The following is a 20,028-nucleotide window of genomic DNA, read 5'->3' on the forward strand; positions in this document are numbered from 1 at the left end:
TTCTTTTGCCGACTCGGTTCTGCCAAAATACTTGAAGTGGCGAAACGATTCGGAAATTCTTTTCGGCTCACTTGATTGATAGCAAAGAATTCAGCATTCCTAATTTACATGGAAAAATGATCTTATTTTAAATTAGTTGGATTTAGTTTACAATAAATTTTTGTACACATTATAACCGGATGTCATTCACAGCTAGTTTGAATGATTTCCGTTAGTTGAGTGCAAAACCCCAGCAGAATTGATCATCTCAAGTGCCCCAAAATGCAATCAAGTGGAGAAACTGCTGCTGTTGCTGCTGATTAAATCATCTCATCTCATAAATCACGTCCAAAAAGTCTTGTTTTTGTTGCTTCTCTCGGTCATTCGTAATCATCAGAAAAACGTTGATCTCTGCGTGTCGCTTGATCCTGATGTCGCCGTTTGCTGTCGAGGTGGAAGACAAGCTTCCGACAAAGTGAGTTGGGCACCTTCCTCCTAAGAAGCAGAAGCTGATTCAACTGCACAGCAATTGCCAAAACCCGTCCGTAACGAAGAGTGACACCCCGACTCCGGCTTTTGATGGATGGATCGTTCCAGGCGAACGCGACAGTATCAGCAGCTGATGCGCGAATTTAACGCGATAAACTGTCACTTTAGAGGGATAAGCCGGTGCCATTCATTTTGATTCGCGTTTCGTTGAAACTCGTCAAAACAGTGTAACAGACGGTGATTGTCGAAAAGTGCACAAAATATATGATAAGACGAATATTTGAGATCTGCGTTCATTATTCACCTGATTCTTACTAATAATCAGATTTCAAATAAAGCTTAGTTCTTTTAGAAATGGGATAATTACGAATGCGTGTTTCTCAAAAACCATTCGTTTGATCGAAATCGGCCGGCGCACACTTTTTTTAGTCATGATATTGATCAGTTTTTCCTACTTTTACTTCGTTTAATCTGTATTCTATGTGGCTGCATCCTCCCCCTTCAATGTCTGCTACTTTTTGGATCAATACTTTTAAAAAAAAAATGAGGGCAATTTAGTGGTTACAGCTGTTTCGAAATTGACAAAACTTGATTACTTTTGAGCCATTCCAAAGCTATTTTAATGAAATTTCTGCTTGTAAAACCAGACAATAACGAAGAAAAACCATCATGAGATTAATATTAAAGTATAATCGGAAAGTATAGATTGTAGGTTGCGAAGGGTACATACAAGATTACTCATTTTTGGCTTCTTAAAACAGCATAAACCAAAGTTTTCGTTCTGATCATTGTTGTTTTTTTCCACAGGAGCAGAATCTTTGCAAATCTTTATATTTTAAACAAAACAACATACAAATACAACAACAAATGCAAACTTTAATTTGCTAGGGACCTTGCCACGAGCAAACATGTAGGATTCAAACGCTGGAATTTGTTTGAAACAGCGTTTTGTCATCCATCAGAAATCATCTGTCTCATAGACTCGGTAACGACTATACAGCTTACGAGCTCTGAAACTAGCAAATTTGTTGTTTGAGGTGTTTACATGAGTAAATTTGAACTTTTAGGTTTGTATGGGAAAATTCAATATTTTGTACTGAAAAATCAACATCTATTTTGTTTCTTCTGTGGAACCGAGCCAACTGATTTTTGTGCCAATTTAAAAATTCCCTATAGGAAATTTTCCGGTCAAAAATTTTAATAAAGATTGTAACTTCGCATCTTATTAGGCAAAAAAGTTATTAGCTGGTTAATAGGGGTATGTCTTTTCGCATTGATAAACAAGAAATTTCATTGACACTATCCGTAAACTGAGGGAACTTTGATCAGCGGGATAATTTTGATCAACATGTAATTTTTTGCAGATAATCATCATTAACTAAGTTAAAAGTCAAAATATCTGAAAACTGTTTACTACGTTTATAAGCCTATAACACAGCAAAAATTATTTCCTGTAAAATTACGCAAATATCCTGTAAAAAAGGAGCAGGACATTTACCGTAATTTTACAGGTCGAAAACATGATTACGTGACATTTAATTTTTAGTGTACAACTTTTTTACAGGACATTTGTTGTAATTATAAGTGAATCTTCGTTAACTTTCAAGGAAAACAATTTAAAATTACAGGTTTTGTTAATAACAGGTGATTTTTTTTAAAGGTTGCAGTTTTCAGTGACACGTGATAGTCAAAATTTTTTTCTGTGAACCTGAGTTACAAATAAGAAGATTATTAGAAGATTTTTGAAATTACTCAAAATGAATTTTTAAGATCTTAAAATATCTGTTTTTTCGATGGCTCACAAACAAACATCTTTCCTGATCAAATTTAAGTATTTTGGAGCAAATAAGTTGTTTCTTGTGAAAGTTGAACTTTATTTATTGTTTAGGTTTAGTTACAGTGTTATTGTAATGGTCATTTGGTGAAAATTTTTGAAAATTGAAAAAAATGGTGATTTTCCATGAGAAAGCCCGAATATTATAACTATTTCAAATAAGACTTTGTTTAAAAAAATTTATCCCTAGATGTATGCAGCAACGTTGTCCATCTTTTGATTATAATTGTTTTTGAAAAAATATCGTTGCAAAATCAGTAAAGTCCTAACAAAAATAACTGTTATTAATGTTTATGCCTTCTGTGCTAAATGGCGACATAACAATTATTTTGAAGATGTTGAGATCCGTAAAAACCATAGAGATCAAACTTATCCCGAAACTCGAGATCTGATTATGTAACAAACATTTAATTATAACCACCAATGTCGATTCAATTAACTGCAATCAATGATTACGTTTTATACTCCTCATCCCAAAAAGTGTTTTAAAATGTTTAGGTATTACGAAAAAGCTCCTCCAGTTTACGGTACTTTAGGTAATTCTTTTGAAAAATTAAATCAAAATAAGATGATTATTCTGGAGGGTATAATGTTGTGGTTGCAATGTTTCTATCTAGCCCGGGTTATAGACCTACGAAGAACACAAAAATAAATGTATTGTCTAGCATTTAACGTGATCAGATATTCGAATGCAACACAAATGAGCGAAATTATGGTAGGATATCGAAAATAGATTAGTTTTCAGTTCTATAATTTGAATTAAAGAAATTTTCTATTACTGTTCCAAAGAACACAAGTCAATGGTCATGCAAAGCTTAACACTTTTCCTCATGAATCTATGAATTTCAACATGACAGTTATTTATACGACATGGATATGCAAACGTTCAGGTGTATGAGTGAGTAGGCATATTTATAATTTAAAAAAATGCATGCTTCATAGTTATTTATTTACAACCGCTCTGTTTTAAATTTTGAAAGAAGAGGAACAGGTTGGTTTTTTTGTTGTTATAAATTATTAAAGATGAAAAGCTCACTAATTGACAAGATAGAAATTCTAGTGTAGGATACGCGCTTCTTATTGAGGGATTTAAGTTAGTTTTCTGTTTTTCAAATACACTTTTAATTTACATGAATTGTAACATTAAGTAAGCTATTTTGATTTAAGGACAATAGGAGAATAGGATGCTCAGAATCAGATTACAGTGTTTCCAGATCACATCCTTTTACCTACTCTCCAGAACAAAATTATTTGCTAGGATACAGAGGTGACCTCGGTCCTTTAATCCCTTTCTCTCTTTTCCAAACTATTTATTGACTACTAGGACGTGGTTGGCGCCGTTATTGATGATTAAAGAGAGAGCATCAGTTTTGGGCATTGTGAATGTGCTGTCAGTCCCAGACATCATCCATTTGACCTTTGAACGAAATTGGTGGCCTCGGTCAATCACGGAGTAGCAACCATTGGCGATGTGGAATTTGTTCTACTGAGCCACGCTTGCGAGCGTGGGATTCGAAATGCATTTGACTGAATATCATAGTTATACCAATAAAGAGTGGCAGACAATGACACCAGCCGTGAGATCCGGAGGCGAATTATCAGCGGAAGTCGTGCCTACTATGGACTCCACAAGCAACTGCGGTCGAGAAGACTTAGCCCTCGCACGAAGTGTAAGCTGTATATGACGCTCATTAGACCGGTTGTTCTCTACGGGCACGAGACATGGATATTGCTCGAGGAGGACCTGCGTACACTCGGAGTATTCGAGCGACGAGTGTAAAGAACCATCTTTGGCGGCGTACAGGAGAACGGAGTGTGGAGGCGAAGGATGAACCACGAGCTCGCGCGACTCTACGGCGAACCCAGTATCCAGAAGGTGGTGAAGGCTGGCCGGATACGCTGGGCGGGACATGTTTTGAGAATGCCGGACGACTGTCCTGCAAAACAGGTGTTCGCTACGAATCCGGTAGGAACAAGACGAGCGGGGGCGCAACGAGCGAGATGGTTAGACCAAGTGGAGCGGGATCTGGCGAACGTGGGATGCCCGAGGAATTGGAGAACGGTTGCCATGGACCGAGTGAATTTTAGGAATTATGTGCGTCAAGTTATGTCGTGAGACGGAATACTATGTAAATAAATAAATAACCAATAAAGAGTTAAAGAGCATACTGAGTAAATTCAACGGAGATTTTCAATATTAATTTATTACTAAAAAATTAAAATAAAGCATTTCGGGTTCATAGTTTAAAGATGGATGTGAGTAGTCAATCAAGTCAAGCTAAGCTAAGCTAATTAAAACAAAATAAGAAGATGCAAAAAAAAAGTTTTTTATCAATATATCTAGAGGAAAAATTATCTTATAAAAACTTCTTACCATTTTCAAAACTTATTTATTAGATTTAATTGATTATGCAAGTGAAAAGCATTTTGGTGCCTATGCTTTATTGATTGATTTGAAAAATGTTGGTTTCGAATCATTTGTAAGATTTTATATATCATCTCTTTTTTCGGTGATATGGTGTTTTAAGTTTATTTAATTAAAAAGTATAATTACTGATAAATCTAAGTAAAGGGAAAATCAGATTCATAATTTGTTCATAACATTTCATGTAGTCAATGATTATATTTTGCAAAGATATTCTTTTTTCAGAGACACAATAATGTTAAAAAAGATCAATTCTACAAGATTCAAAAATTTTAGTGATATCTACAAGTATTCCCGTCATCAAAAAACATTAATAGTTAAAACAAAAGGTTTAAGTTAATTAAACAAAATTCTTAAAACCTGCATAACGATTTGATTGTTGCTTTAAGAAATGTCTAAAAAATTAGTATGCCTAAAATTTTTTGTTAAAGTTCTTCCAAACTCCCGTATTTATCAGAATCAGGAAAAGTTATAAAAAAAAACTTCTTAAACTCTTTTTAAAGAAGTCAAAATTACATGTGGTTTTGGTGAAAGATGATATTTGATTAACACCTTATTTTAATGCATTTTTTTTTCAATGTTCTACAGTTTTCACAAAAAATGGGGAGAAATTTTTCAATTGATTTTACTACGTATTTCCAAAAGAAGCCGAAAGAAAATTCTTCGTACCTCGAAAAAATAGAGAATTGTGTGACTTTATGTAAATTATCAAAACCCTTTTGAGTGAAAAACTGAGATACTTGTCACTTGTCACTTGGCTACGAACTTGTTGATGTGTTCGATTAGTATTAGATAAATGAATTTTAAAATAAAAATATCCTTTAACCCCCCCGTTCGCACAGCCTTGCAGCCAAACTGATGAACAATGGATTGTGGGTTCAAGCCAGCCGGAGTATCCCGGCAAATTTGGAATCATGAGAAAGTTACTTCGGTACTGTAGGGATAAGATGAAGAATATGCAGAAAATAAATCAAATTTAATTAAAAATTAAATAAAATAATAATTGTATTCGGCAACACTGAAGATAAATAAAATGAAATAAATAACTAAAGCAACGTTTGCTATTTTGACAACACTAGGCAAACAAACAAAACAAAGTTAGCCATTGATCTATTCTTGTGAGCGACAGACGTGTTTAAGTGAATCTCGGAATTGAGATTCGTAAAATCACGACAGGTACCCTTGCAGGGTTCTTCTTTTGTTTTGGATAGTTGGAAGAGAGTAAGATGAGTCAAACCTGTCCCAAGCCAGTGGTAACGGACCACTTGGTAGTGCTGCAATTGTTGCTGATGAATTAAGCACAATTATTTTTTTATTTACATAGTATTCCGTCTTACGACATAACTTGACGAACATAATTCCTAAAATTCACTCGGTCCATGGCAACCGTTCTCCAATTTCTCGGGCACCCCACGTTCGCCAGATCACGCTCCACTTGGTCTAACCACCTTGCTCGTTGCGCCCCTGCTCGTCTTGTTCCTACCGGGTTCGTGGCGAACACCTGTTTTGCAGGACAGTCATCCGGCATTCTCGCAACATGTCCCGCCCAGCGTATCCGGCCAGCCTTCACCACCTTCTGGATACTGGGTTCGCCGTAGAGTCGCGCGAGCTCGTGGTTCATCCTTCGCCTCCACACTCCGTTCTCCTGTACGCCACCAAAGATGGTTCTTAACACTCGTCGCTCGAATACTCCGAGTGTACGCAGGTCCTCCTCGAGCAATATCCATGTCTCGTGCCCGTAGAGAACAACCGGTCTAATAAGCGTCGTATACAGGTTACACTTCGTGCGAGGGCTAAGTCTTCTCGACCGCAGTTGCTTGTGGAGTCCATAGTAGGCACGACTTCCGCTAATAATTCGCCTCCGGATCTCACGGCTGGTGTCATTGTCTGCGGTCACCAGGGAGCCGAGATAGACAAAGTCTTCGACTATCTCCAGCTCGTCGCCGTCGATCGTGACCTTGTTATTACTGGACAAGCGGGTTCGGTCGGTCTCGGATCCGCAGGCCAGCATGTACTTTGTCTTGGACGTATTAATCATCAACCCAATCCTTCCTGCTTCGCGTTTCAGTTTGCGGTAGATCTCCCCCACCGCCGCAGATGATCTGCCGACTATATCAATGTCATCGGCAAAGCAGATAAGTTGACTGGATCTGTTGAAAATCGTGCCCCGCATTTCGCACACCGCTCGTCGAATAACACCTTCTAGCGCCACGTTGAACATCATGCAGGATAGACCATCACCTTGTCGAAGCCCCCTGCGCGATTCGAATGAACTCGACAATTCACCCGAAATTGTGGGGGGGGGGGGGGGGGGAATTAAGCACAAATAATATTTGAATGCGCGAATACAAAATGGTTTGAAATCCATTACAGTACTGAATTATGCTTTAAGAATGAGAAAAAAAACATCGAGGACATTATAGGCCCGTATGTAATAGAGTATTAAATAATCCATCCTACAATCTATTAACAAACATGAATCGAACTCCTTATTCGTTGTTCTTACACCCGACATCGTCAAATGAAGTTTCTCTTACTATCCAGTCGTTAAAAAATAAAAAAAGTTGTGGGCCGGATAACATTTCTACGAGTTTATTGAAAAAACATAGTGAGCTCTTCGGACCAATTCTCGCTGAATGCTTCAACAACATTTTGGAAACAGGAACTTATCCTGATTTTTAAAAACTGCAAAAGTAACTCCAATCTTTAAATCTGGTGATCCAACAAATGTTACCAATTACCGTCCCGTTTCTAATTTCAGCGTTCTAAGTAAAGTGTTCGAGAAACTATTGATCGGAAGAATCAACCCTTTTTTGAACAACAACAATATTCTTTACAACCATCAGTATGGGTTTAGATCCGGTTCAAGTACGCTAACTGCTATAAGTGAACTTTTGGATTCTGTTATCGACAACATTGATAAGAAAAAAATTGTTGGTGGCCTTTTTCTGGATCTTAAAAAAGCATTCGATACTTTGGATCATGAAGTACTTTTAAAAAAACTTGAGTGTTATGGCATAAGAGGTATCACGAACAACTTGATTCGCAGTTACCTTTCAGGAAGACAACAATTTGTCCGTATAGATGATGAAACAAGTTCCCTAGGAAAACTTGAAGTTGGAGTTCCACAAGGCAGTAACATAGGGCCCCTCCTTTTCCTTTTGTACATAAATGACATAAGTAACCTACCGCTGCATGGATCACCAAGACTTTTTGCTGATGACACTGCCCTTTTTTACCCAGGAAAATGTCCCAAAGCTATAGTCAAAAACATGGAAGAAGATCTAGATACGTTGCACAAATATTTCAATTCAAATCTTCTTACTCTAAACTTAGCAAAAACCAAATACATGTTATTCCGTTCCTCCCGAAAAATAATCCCACTTCACAATAGCCCAAAAATTGGGAACAATGTTTTGGAAAAAGTCAACAGTTTTAAGTACTTGGGAATAACCTTGGATGACACGCTCTCTTGGAAATCGCATATTAATAATTTACACAAAAAGATATCATCTTTTAGTGGTGTCTTATGGAGGGTGAAACATTTTGTACCGCGACATGTGATGTTGCGATTTTATTTTGCGTTCATTCATTCCCACTTGAATTATTTAATAGTGGCGTGGGGCAGGGCTTCTATATCTCTTCTCTATCGTGTACAAACTTTGCAGAATCGTTGTTTGAAAACTATTTTCAACCTTCCCTATCGTTACCCGTCAAATTTGTTGTACTCTAACCGCTCTCATAATGTGCTTCCTTTGACTGAGCTTTGTAACTTCCAAACTTGTATTTATGTTTTTGATAATTTGCATTCCTCATATACATCTCAAAACTTAAGATTTACCGCGGGAATTCGTATTCACAACACTAGACAATCTCATCATCTACTACGAAGTAGTTCTTCAACAAGCCTAGGACAACAAAGAATTTCTTTTATCGGACCAACAAAGTACAATAATCTTCCAGAAGAATTGAAGACAATAAATAACAGAAATATTTTCAAGACCAGACTGATGCAATACTTTAAGAACCTATTAAACCATTGAACAACGAATCACCAAACTAGCTTTTTTTTTTTTTAATTTGTATATAATAATTGGTTTTAACTTGTGTGTTTTTAGTTTAGTATAATTCTCTGAAATCAAACTTAGTTTAGTACATTTTTTTTTTTTAATTTTTTAACTTGTTTCATATTTTAAACAACTTTGATTGAGAAGTGGATCTCTTCAAAGGAACACTTGTTCCACTGAGATTCACTATTTTAGCTTACATTCATTTTGATATTATTACATTCTTCCGCTCTAAAAATAAAATATTTTTATGAAAGTTTAATGGCATTGCGGTGAACTTGATACTATGAAAATTCTTGATAGAAGAATTAAAGATTGAAATTAAATGACGGATAGACAAAGCAGATGCTTAATAGAAGAAAATTGAAAGATGTTGAAAATGAGCCAAGAGCATATTTTATGGAAAGCTTCAAAGGTGCGTTCTAGACCCTTTGTCCCACATCAAAATAAAATATATTGTGTTCTCAGCATGCTTAACTTTTTTGTAATTTGCTCGCGTTCTTTTTAATTACTTTGAACTTTTTTGCTGCCAGACATGCTGAGAACTGAAGTGTCCATTACCAGGAAGCTCATTTGAGTTTTTTGGTGTGGGGGAGTGTGGCGGGCCATTCAGAAAAAAAAAAATAAATTATACTAAGAAGAGAAAAATTGTGATGAACAATGATGCCATTTTCAATTCAAAGCTAATTTCGCAATCGTAGGAATATTAAAATTTCTCAAAATTATTATACGAATGGAACAATTTTGTTTATAACAGTTGATGAAAGTACTGATGCTTGTGCTTGAACATTGAGTAATTATCCCAAAGGTCAATCGTAGAGTAACCTAGAAGGTCAAAATCTGTATACAGCCCATCTCAAGTTCAGCTCGAGTTGAAACTGTAATCATCGAAGTCGATATCACCGTGTTGTTCGGAATTTGCAACCAACTAAACAAACCAATCAAATGACTCACTCAATCGGAACCACATAAATTGCTCTCATTTTCCTAACGACTCATCATCGGCAGCTCACAGATTTTGCCTCCAGTCAGGCAGCCAGGCAGTAAGATTTACTAGCTACTAGCTAGGCCCCCTTGGAATCAGAAGCCGAAGAAGAAGCATCCAAACTCACGGGATCAAATTGAGTGTAGGAAGAGGAAACGAGTGAAAAGACGACGACGGGTGGCATAAACATGTCGGTTATGTTTTTCAACACTAATTGCGAAATTTGTTGAACGTTTCATCCCTGTTAGTACTTCAGCTTTCAGCCAGCTAGCAAGACTACCCGGACAGGCAATTTCCTAGGGATTCACAGTAAACAACTTGCTGCTGCAGATCGATATACCTAGCTAGAGAGCTGCTGCGAGCAAACCAAATCCGATGCACAGACATACAGGTATTGAGATGTTACTTTTCGGTTCGGGGCAGAAGTACGATGATGGATGAATTGCCTTTAATTAGCAACAATTCTGTAAACAATTTCGACTTTTGTCTGGGTAAATTTAATTGAGTTGCCTCCCGTTTCTGGGCAGTCCTCTCACCCAGCTACGCACGAGTCAATTCATCCGTGAATTCCTGAAGAAGATGAAATCCGTTGGACATTGGTTAAAAAAAATAGATCAGCTCTACTTCTTCAATAAAAAATAAAAAAAATTGAAGTGGAAATCATGATGTTGACTTAAAGTTCATTTCTAATACACGACCATTCTTTTGTTTGAGTGTTTCAAACTATTTACATAAATTTTGAACTATATTAATAAGTTATATATACTTAGCATGAATTCAACTACATCATAATTGATGTTAAAAGACTTGAAAGATTAAAGTACCGTAAACTTGAGATTAGAGATGTACCGAATAGTGGTATTCGGCGAACGGCCGAATACCGAATATTAACCTTTTTAACTATTCGACCAAACGAATATTCGGTCGAATATTCTGTTGAGTTTGCAATAGAAATACTTCTATTTCTACTGATATTTCTATTAGAAATCTTATATTTCTGCTATCCTAATGTCCCTCATGTTTTTAAGTCGATTATTTCCAACCAGATGTATTAGATCTGTTTTAAGTAGAGGTCTTTTTCATTTTCAAAATTACCATCATTAGCTAAAAAGACATCAGATTACTTGTAGGTTCTAGGACGTTAATTACAAAAGAGATTGGATTCCAGTCAGATCTGGAACAAAACATGTCAAAACAGGTGTTAAGCTATTTGAAATAGCTTTTTCATTTCGAAATAGATGAATGTCTAATTTTTGCTAGGTGTCATCAAAAAAGTTGACAAAAAGAACGATGATTTCTGACTACAAGCATACAATACTTTCTACGACACTTATCTACACTTTCGAGTCCGAACGATTTTTTGAAAAACTTGCAAAAAATAGGGAAAATCTGAACATAAACTAGGCGAATGAAATTCTTTATTTGATTTATGGGCAAGCCTGGATATATCAAGTAAATTTGGAATAAACGTAAATCAAGGTATAAAGCTATCTACAGTGAAAAATACACGGATACATCTTAAATGTTTTACTGAATCCGTGAGTTTTTATGATTTTGAAGGTTTTTCAACATAACTTCTGGATATTTTATAAATTATCCAACATCAGTTGAAAATTTTGAGAAGTCTGTTTTTGTATAAATTAAAAATAATAAATATTCGGTCGAATACGTAGCTCAACTATTCGGTATTCGGTACTATTGGCGGTAGTCGGCGCCGAATATTCGGCCGACCGAATATTCGGTACATCTCTACTTGAGATACTTTGATCACTGGGTTAACTTTGATCTACATAACATTTTAAAACATAATCATCATAAACTTAGCCTCAAATTTAATCATCTGAAAACTAATTCCAACGTTTGAAAACCTATAAATTGAGTTTCAAATTTGTGAAATTTGTTTTTTTTTATCAATTATGGCTGTTAAAAACAATTTTATTTCAAAATCTTTATGCATTATGAAGGCTCACAAACAAACACCTCTTCTGATAAAATCAAAACATACAAAAGTAAACGAGTTGTTTTATGTAAAAGTTATATTTTTTACAGAGGACATGTTTAGTAGGAAGACAATGATGCATGGGAAAAATTCAATAGTCGAATTTAAAAAACCGACCATATACATTTTGTAGATTGATAAAAAAACTTACTGTGCAAAACTTAAGATCAATCCAAAAGTAAAAGGGGAAATCGAAATTTAATTTGAACGCCAAATGAGTTAAAAATGCACGAATCGTCTAATTCTAGTGTTACCGCGAAACTTTTTTTTTTTTGTCAAAAATCGACTTTTGGGGACCTAGCAATTTTTTTTTTGTTTTTTTTTTTTCAAACCAACTTAGTCCAAGAAAGTCGATTTTTGTCAGTTCTTTCGGGCCAATCTTCAAAATGTATATGGTCAGTTTGCAAAACTCGATATGATCCGATTGGCTGCTATTCTTATGTATAGTAGGTATTAATGCTTCTTTATAGTCATTTTTTGATAAACTTTTGTTTTTTGAAACACAGGGGACATTTTTCAAAAGTAAGCCCTTATAGGGAAAAAACTGATTAAGGGAGGGCATAGGAAATTGTATGAAGGGGAAATTTTATTTGTTTCTGTGGCTGATAAACATTTGGTATTGTTTGAAATTTTGCCCCTAGATGTATGCATTGTAATAGTCCATCTTTCGATTATAAATGTTTTTTAGAAAAAAAAGCACTAAAAATCAGTTTGCTACTGTTACTTCTACTGTTATTGTTACTGTTACTGTTACTGTTACTGTTACTGTTACTGTTACTGTTACTGTTATTGTTACTGTTACTTCTACTGTTACTGTTACTGTTACTGTTACTGTTACTGGTTCTGTTACTGTTGCTGTTACTGTTACTGTTACTGTTACTGTTACTGTTACTGTTACTGTTACTGTTACTGTTACTGTTACTGTTACTGTTACTGTTACTGTTACTGTTACTGTTACTGTTACTGTTACTGTTACTGTTACTGTTACTGTTACTGTTACTGTTACTGTTACTGTTACTGTTACTGTTACTGTTACTGTTACTGTTACTGTTACTGTCACTGTTACTGTTACTGTTACTGTTACTGTTACTGTTTTCATACCTTTTCGTGAAAATGCTCATAATTAATAATTTTTAAGATTTTGGGATAGATTAAGTTCATGTTGACCAAAGTTACCCCGAAACATGAAATTTGGTTGTGTAATAAAAATTTCATGTTTCAGCCATTTTATTTATTTTAAGCCAATGATGTCGTTTCAATATTTTGCAATCAATGATCATACTTTGTACTCCTTGCCTGAGTGAGAGTTTTGTAAATTGAAGGTGTTACGAAAAAAACCCTTTCCAATTCCCAGACCAAAGTTCTCCCAGCTACGGCATTTATTTTTATGAAATGACAATAAAAAAGACGAGAGTTTAATACTGGAACTAGGTCTATTAATCGATCATTTTTTAGCATAGCCCAAATGAGCTATTTTTTTCATTCTGAAAGTTATTAAACTGTGATACAGACTAAATTATTACAAAATTTCATAAACTTTAATGAAGTCCAAACAACAATAACATGTTTTCCCTTAAATGATAAAACATTCAAATTTAAAACTACATATAATTTACAGTAACAGTTACAGTTACATTTATAAAAAAACATCTTTGTTTCAAACGTTTTAATTGATTACCTCAGTAAAATTTCAATTTGTGTTAAGAACAGTAATGATATATTCAATGGATATATCTTAGTAATCTTTAAAACTAGTGCTGATTGAATTTAAATTTAGAAAAGTATAAAGAATGTACAGGAAATCGCCTATCAGCTTTTTTTTAATATTAGAAAAGGATTTTGACAAAAATAAACAAATGTCGATGATAAACATTCAATTGAAAAGATAACTTACTCAAAGAAGTTAGATTGTAATGTTTTTTTTTTCTATCGGAAACCTCAAAATAATCGAATCATTGACCAAGAATTTGTTTTATTTTGATTGAAGACAAAAAAAAAAACAATAAAGCTTTCAACAAAAGAATAAAACACTATGCATTAATTTAGAAAAGAAAAATACAAGTCGAAAATAACTTTTGAACTATTCACTTATCCTATTTGATGAAATTGATTATTGAGTGATTTGAAGATCACATCGTACTCTAAAATATGATGACTATTTATTGAAGCTTATCATTAAGGAGGTGATAAGAGGAATATTGTACATTCAATCATGAATCAATTTATGGAAATCATTAATGGAAAGTAAAAAGTTGTTTTTTCGTGTTTTAAATTCACTCCAATAAATCAATCGCAATCTAACTGAGAGGATGCGCCAAATGTAAACAAATGGAGATATCAGCTGGGTGATAAAGTACTTTCGGAGACCTATATTTCGATAGTACAACGTCAACGGAAAGATATTTGGATTTCGAGAAATAAAGAAAACATAATCAATTCCTGCTGGAAAGTTTATGGAGCTGTCAAACTTTGGATGCATATTTCTCGAAACAGTGCACATTCGACATATTTAAAATTTGATACCGAAAAAAATTGCTATGGCTACTTTTTGGCAACGTTTTGGTAACGTTTTGGCAACACAAAGCAAGACCAACAAAACAAAGAGAGTCAATGATCTATTCTTGAGTGTGGCAGACGTGTCTGAGTGAATCTCTGACTAGAGATTAATAAGAATCGTAAAATCACGTCGATGCAGTGGTTGGTAGAATAATGACAGAGAAAGTAGACTGGAGAAAGACGTAATAAGCTTAGGAAGTGCAGGTTTTTAGGCCGCTACTGCTGATTGTTTGTTATCATTTTGCTTTCCGGGGGAAAAAGATGGAATGGCTTTGGAAGCGTAGATTTTTAAGACTGTTGCTGCTGTTTGTTTGTTTTGGTTAAGCCTTCCAGTGAAAAAAGACGGAATGGAAGCGCAGATTTTCAGGCAGCTTCTGCTAATTGATTTCTTTGGTTTGGCCCACCCGGTTGAAAAAGACCGAATGGCTTTGGAAGCGCAGATTTTTAAGGCTGTTTTTGCTAAATGTTTGTTTTGGTTTGGCTTTCCGGTGGAAAAAGGAATTGGCTAAAGAAAAGTTAATTTTTAAGGCTGCTGCTGCTGATTGATTGTGTCGATTTTGCCTTCCGGTGGAAGAAGAAGACAAAATTGGCTTTTGAAGCGCAAATTTATAAGGCTGTTTTTGCTGATTGTTTGCTTCGACTTGGCCATCCAGTGCAAAAAAAACTCTTTTGCTGAGATATTTGGTAAATAAAATTTTGTTTAAAAAAAACAACAAAAATCGATGCGTAAAAAGTTTTTAAATGAAAATAGAGGTAAGATAGAAGGTAGAAATGGGAAGAATGATATGTAGAAAAAAAATCAATTTTAATTTAAAAAAATAATAGTTGTGTTCGGCAATACCAACTGAAGATAAATCAAATAAAATTATTTGGCGGCGTTTGTTATTTTGGCAACACTAGGCAAAACCAACAAAAAAAATTTAATCATTGATATATTTTTGTAAGTGACAGACGTGTCTGAGTGAATCTCTGAATTTGGATTCATCATAAAGCGTTATTTATGGTTCTTCACAAACTCGAAGAAAGTCATTTATCAATTCTAATTGTCCCAAAAATAGTTTCTCCGAATACGCCAATGTTGACAGAGCATAAAACATTAACCGTTTTCTAGAAAATTTCTCATAATTCTCAATTCCACAAAAAAAAAATCCCGAAATTCCTTGCCGGCAAAGGAGCTAATGTGGAACCCTCAGCTCGACGCTCGAACTTATCTCCCGCCATAATGAGATACTCATCTAACAAGCTTGTTTTGCATGCCGCCAGATCAAAAGAAGCTGCCGCCATTAACAATTTTGGTGTTGGAGTTGTTGGACTCAAACTTTTTCCCCCGAACTAACATTCGGTTGGCCAAGAAGCGGTCGGCGCATAGTTTTGGAATTGTTAAAGAGGAAGAGGTCATGGAGCGACACACAAAAACTTATGCGGCCATCAAAACAGAGCATAACACTTCCCAGCTGGGGGGAAAGATGAACGAAAACAACAACAAAAACAGCAGCGACCAAAATTCGGAATTCTTTGTCCGCTCTATAGGATTCGATTGGCTTCGATCCAAATTTGGTAACGACTTTCGATGGGAAAAGAGAGACAGTGGAACGATAATGTTCTATTGGGCGTACATTCCAATTGATTTTATGAGCAAAGCACGCTCATTCAAGCGTCTTCATAAAGTCATAATCCAATTGAAGATGCATTATTTTTTCGGTTATTGTCGTGAAATAACTCTAATATGGAATCATTGCTAAGCATTTGATGATTGAATTTCGATTCGAGTCTGACGAGTTTTATTGCCTAATGCGAGAGATGCCATAGTTGGGAATGGATGTATTAAAATCCATAAAAGTTTTTGGAAGACTTCAAAGCTGAATAATTGGCATTAGTATAGATTCATGTTATAGAATCTCTATTGATCTACATTGTATGATCGTTATATAGAAATTTCAAGGTTCAGATACTCTGTTTCACAATACATTACAATCAATTAAAAAGATAAACATAATCTTTGTTTTTGGATTTTGGATATCTTGAATAACAACAGAATCAAAACGATTTTTAAACCGGATGTAGCCTAGGTTTTCTGACATGAAATAACTTTTGTTGTTAACGGACAAACTAAAAAAATCTAGGTGTTTAACGCTTACATTAGAATTGACTTTCAAATAATACCCACTGTGATAAATTATTTACATAACGTCAAGAAAAAAAAATACGGTGAGGTGTTTCAAAAGTAGGAGAAATTTCAATAGGAGCCCTAAATAAGGGGTATGGAATCATGCAACCTTGGGGACTGAATTTGTTAGTTGGCCTGCTGGAATTCCTCATTCCATATTTAAGCGTATTAACTCTTATGCGCCGTTAAACGAGATAAGATCCAAGAATTGATTTTTATAATAAAATGTAAATCTATTCTTCAATTATTTTTTTTTAATTTGACAACACAGTAGACAACTGATTTTTATCAGGCGATTGGGTTCACCAAAAATACTTGTAATAAATCCAATTTAAGATACATGTGTCATTAGACTTCGTCGATTTGGGGGCATATTTGAATTTCTCAAATTTTGGGGTCTAAAATATTTTGTTTTGGTTCAACACTCATCCATGTATTTTCCAGAAATTTTAATAACGTTTACATGAGTAAATTTTAACTTATATTCTTCTTTTTTTCCTTCTTCTTATAATTGCCGATGCTATTTTTTAGCACGTCTCGGAACTGCCATATTGACTAGCTCTTATTATGGCCCAGATACTTAGACTATATGGCCAGCTGTATACGTTTATACCCCGTAGAGTTTACAATCTGTTATACCCCGTAGAAATATTTTTGTATTCTTTTTTTCTACTCTGCAGAGTTCACAATTTCGTTTGCTTTTTTACATTACATTCATTACATTCATACATTGTTTACATTTACATCGTTGTATTTGTGTTTGTTTTACGTCCGAAGTCTAACAAAATTCCTTGACCTAGATTCAGGGATGCCGGGATCCGATCCCTGAACCTCTGGCTTCGCCCGTTCGCCATTAGGCTAATCGGCTTTTTTTTACTTTTAGGTTTGTATTGGAAAATTTAATATTTTGTTCTGAAAAATCAACATTGTTAACGAGCCTGTTAATGGTTTTTGTGCTGATCAATAAATTATTTAAACAAAATTTTTATTTCGTATCTTATTCGACAAAAAATTTATTATCTGTTGGAGAGAAGTATGTCTTTTGGCATTAAAAAAAAAATCAATTCAATTGACATCACTGCTGCTCCCTACCAAAGTATTGCTTGAAAAGAAGTCAGGCAATTGCTTGCTAGGCACAAGCAGTGAAGCCAATTGATTTGATTGTTTTTCAATACCAAAAGATATTGACTTTTCAGAACAAAATATTAAATTTTCCCACACAAACCTAAAAGTTAATATTTACTCATGTAAACATTACTTGAGAAATATGCAAAAAAATAATGGATGAGTTTTGAACCAAAATCCAGACTATTTAGTAAACCTAGGATTTAAAAAATTTCGAAATCATCTGAGTCTAATGTGTCACTTTCGCTAACAAAACATGGTTTGATTCAAACCTATCGTAAATCTTAGAAAGCCTTGAATTCTGTTTCAGAAATCGAAAGTTTTTAAACTTTTGAATGTGATTTGGATAAAATTAGGAGACTCTTAGACTCGATGAGAAAATTTGTATGTTTCTTTCAATAAGACACGTTCGTTTTCATTAAAGAAAATGGAATCGTTTAAAAAACTGAAGCGTCTAAGATTTGTTTATTTTCATCAGTGTAGGTTGATACATCGTTTAAAAACATACAAGAGTCTCAATGAAATTCTCACTTAAAATAAATATTTGTGGTTTTCCATTGAGTACTTTAGGTATTTTCAAAGCAATATTTCTAAGATATAAACTGGTGTGGTCCAAAAATATGTGTTTGTTACAGAATCGAAAATCTCGGGAGCTATATTTTTTCCTCAGCCTGCCAAAAGGCCTCATGCCAAATTTCAGCTCATGGTTTATATGGAAATTTGACATCAATTGATCTAGCTTAACAGCAAATTCCACTTTTTTGGCACCAACTTTTACGTACATTTTTCGATTTTATCCAGATGTCAAACCTGCAACACTGAATTTCAAAGGAAAACATCTATGAGCCAAAGCGTCCACCAATGTCTCGTTTCTTCAGGCCAGCGTTACGAGTTTTATTAAAACGCCTTCAATGGCAACAGACATGTCTTCATGCAACTGGCTATAATTCGGTTATCTCAATTGATTCTTAGTAAAAAAAAATATCTGAATTGGCACAGCAATTATCAGATACAATCATGATTGTATTTCATAAAAAAAAACTAAAAAGTTAAAATTTACTCATGCAAACGTTAATTTCAAATTCTGCAAAATGTTTTGAATAAATTTTAAACTAAAACCAAGCTTTTTAGACCTCAGGATTTGAGTTATTATAAAATGTCCCTAATTCGACACAGTATAATGTCCATCTCAAGAGTTCGCTGTACCAACATCGATCAGCCTCATGTTCCGGTATTTTTATCGTTTACCCTTAAGACTGACGTTTCCATTTCTACCTTTTATTTATAACTTATAAGTGGTAGCTCGTTTAACCTAGTGGTCTTCATAGGAAATGAGTCACGTCGAGATTGTGAAAACTAAATTTTCACGCTGTACGTGCATACAAGTTAGACAAAAATATAGATTTTTTAGATTTCCACAGGCATATTATGGGACCATCCTGGTGGGTGCCAGATTGCCCGGTTTTATCTGGGTTTACCCGGATGTTAAACACAAAATTTGGGGACAGTTCAGTCTGATCCGATTTCCTGAATTTCATTGGAAAAAGCCCGCACTTTTTTGTTGGCAAATCAAACAAAAAAAACAAGTTGTGTTGTAATTTTTTTAATATTTGCCTCCAAAACGAAATGTTATTAGCAAGTTCTGCAAAAATAATCATTAAAGATTTTTTGGAAGCCTAAAAAACAAAATTAAAATCTGTCGATAATTTTTTTTCAATTTATTTTCTTGATTTTTGTTGAGTAATTCCAGGGTTTCGACAAAATTCCCCGGTTTTTTCTATCTCCAATTTTGAAATCAAATGATCGGATTATTCTGGGCTATTATCAAAAATGCCCGCATTTGTCTGGCCCAGATATGTGCTGAAAAAGTTTCTTAAATCTAGCCATCCTATTTTGGAATGTTCACGTAAGAATCTGGACATCTGTTTTATTTTTAAAGTTAATTTTTTGAAGAAAAAAAACTTTATTTGAAATATCGTAAAAAAGTGAACGTTTTTACAGATGTAGTTGTGACCTTCAGTGCATTCTTTTAGTTCAGATTCAGCCGATAAACGGTATATGTTGTATGGTGATGAAACCACAAGTACGTTGAGGGTCTGTGCAATGCGATTAGTTGTTGTTGTTTCCTCAACCTCGTATAAACATTTCGATGTTTTATGAAAAAGAAAAAGAAAATAAAAGCATACTCTAGGTAAACATGAGATCGTACCAAAAATGATAACTTAAGTCGTTAGCAATGGTATTGCTAATCGTTATTCCAGTCGAAAAATGAAAAGATCGTTTAAACAGTCGCCTGAAGTCGGTTTAAATCGGATTTAATGGGAAATCCTTCATGTTCGTAAATTTTTAAATGATTTTCTCATTTTTCCTGCCGCGCGGGCTTCAAGTGAAAAAAACATCGC

The sequence above is a fragment of the Uranotaenia lowii genome, chromosome 2, assembly GCF_029784155.1.
Source record: "Uranotaenia lowii strain MFRU-FL chromosome 2, ASM2978415v1, whole genome shotgun sequence".
In the NCBI taxonomy this organism is placed as follows: Eukaryota; Metazoa; Arthropoda; class Insecta; order Diptera; family Culicidae; genus Uranotaenia; species Uranotaenia lowii.